The 2345-nt window shown below is 36.6% G+C and overlaps 1 non-coding gene across 1 annotated transcript; it reads right to left on the bottom strand.

The window, feature by feature from the left end:
- Positions 1-986: 986 nt before the first annotated feature.
- Positions 987-1069, bottom strand: LOC129510693 (small nucleolar RNA SNORD115). The gene has a single exon (XR_008664661.1). It is a non-coding gene; the product is annotated as a small nucleolar RNA SNORD115 (small nucleolar RNA).
- Between the last annotated feature and the right edge of the window lie 1276 nt (positions 1070-2345).

The raw sequence follows: 2345 nt of genomic DNA, 5'->3' as shown, positions 1-2345 counted from the left end.
TGCAATACATTAAAAACAAAGTACAGGATGATTGGGTGGCTCAGTGGTTGAGTGTCTGCCTTTAGCTCAGGGTGTGATCCCGGGATCCTTGGATTAAGTCCCACATTGGGCTCCCCAGAGGGAGCCTGTTTCTCCCTCTGCCTATGTCTCTGCCTCTCTCTGTGTGTCTCTCATGAATAAATAAAATCTTTAAAAAATAAAATAAAAACATAAAGTAACATAATGGCTGTTTTTAGTTGAGCATTTAGACTCAAGCCAATATTACATCTTAGAAATGTTAAATGAATCATAAAAATGTCTCAACTTTCAGTTAAAGCAAACTCAGGTGAAAAATGAAATTCTTTTGTTGAAGATCCCACCATACACATGACCTTGGGAGAAAAGGAACCCATCATAATTGTTATGTTGTTGAAAAGAATGAACATAAATGCCCTAGAAGTAAGTCTTCACTAGTTTAAAAATCAATTTGAAACTTCAAACAAACTTTGAAACTTTACTAAAGATAACTAGCCGTAATTCATGTAATATTGCATATCATGTCAGTTCAGATTACTGCCATACACAATATAAAAAAGAAGTAAAGTATAATTTCCCAAAAAAATAGGAGACTAAGCATCAAAATTCAGTTATATAAAAGAGTATTTCTGGGATCCCTGGGTGGTGCAGCGGTTTGGCGCCTGCCTTTGGCCCAGGGCGCGATCCTGGAGACCCGGGATCGAGTCCCACATCGGGCTCCCAGTGCATGGAGCCTGCTTCTCTCTCTGCCTGTGTCTCTGCCTCTCTCTTTCTCTCTCTCTCTGTGTGACTATCATAAATAAATAAATTTAAAAAAAAGAGTATTTCTCACTTGGAAGGAGAAAGGATGAGGTGGATGAACAAGTTTTCTACAGTGGATTTATTAACTGAAGCCCATCATTACAATTTCCACTCTAATGAAGCTAAGAAGCCCATCCTACACTTCACAATATGGAATTATCATTCTTTCTGGGCCCCAATGTAATCCTTATGAACATGATTTTTATGTTATCACACCTCCTCAGGACATCAACATTCATTCAAATCATGGTACAACATGGTACATGTTTCCATGTACAACTTCTTTTTCCTGAAAACTCTCAAACTATGGATGGTATCCTTAATCTCTAGTCCCCAGTGAACTGGATATATGATCAATTCAGTCCAGAGGAACTGGGTAGTTAATTGTGCTCTAGAGGAAGTGAGCTAAATGGTTCTCTTCTCCATTTGCCTTTGTCTATGAGGACAGGGTTGGGACAATAGTCAAAGATGAAATATATAATATCTGCACTGTTCATGTGTTCCTCTGTGGTTCCTACGTGAGAGACATTAGTTGCCTTACTCAAAAGGGCCACATTCCTTGAGTATAGATCAGAGGTTCACTAAGCATAGTCAAGTCAGAGCAAATAAAGTACCTTGGTCTCAAAACCTATCAGGAGTATTTATACAGAAACAATATCTTACTAGTAACCAGTCCTTATATCTTCTGGTATCTTCCAGGATGCCAGAGCAGAAAAAAGAATGGCATCACTCATAGCATATGTTTTCTTTCTAAAGTAAACCTAATGATAGCAGGTGATAATAAGAAGCTAGGTATCAAGTATTAGGCTGCTTATAATTTTATTCAATCTCATGTATTATGATCAAAGCATATCCCTGAATCTCAAACTTCTGGCTGCAGATTCCAAGGTCCTTCAATTGTCAGTTGTTCATTTATGATCCACATATTTCACAACACCTTAGAAAACTCAAAATAATCTAACAGAAATAATACCATATACATATGAATTTACATCCAACCCAATAATGTATCATGAAAATAATATCAATGAATTATAAGGTTTTTCAACTTTAATCAGAGCAAAATTTCAAATATAAATTTCTCATGAGGATATATCATCTATGTGAGTCACTCAAGGAGAAAGATTAGCCATCATAATATCCATGTTTCCTTATAAAATGAACCTAAATATCTAACAGGCTACTCTTCCTTTGTCTGTACATATATTTGAAATTCTATCACTCTGTAATTATTGAGGGAAATTCAGATTAATTTTAATTTTTAGTAATTATCATTTTACCAGTTTTTCATACCTGTTGCTACTGCAGTTTCCTTATTTTATTATTTTTAAGGATTTGCTTATTTATTCATTTTAGAGAGAAAGAGAGCACGGGGGAAGGGACAGAGGGAGAGGAACAGAAAGAATATCCAACAGACTCCCCACTGAGTGAGGAGTCAAACATGGGTCTCAGTCTCAGAACTCTGAGATCATGGCCTAAGCTAAAATCAAGAGTTGGACACTTAAACAACTGAGCCACCCAGGCATCTC

Source organism: Nyctereutes procyonoides, unplaced genomic scaffold (genome assembly GCF_905146905.1).
Source record: "Nyctereutes procyonoides isolate TBG_1078 unplaced genomic scaffold, NYPRO_anot_genome, whole genome shotgun sequence".
Taxonomy (NCBI): Eukaryota; Metazoa; Chordata; class Mammalia; order Carnivora; family Canidae; genus Nyctereutes; species Nyctereutes procyonoides.
This window is presented reverse-complemented; position numbering and strand designations above follow the sequence as displayed.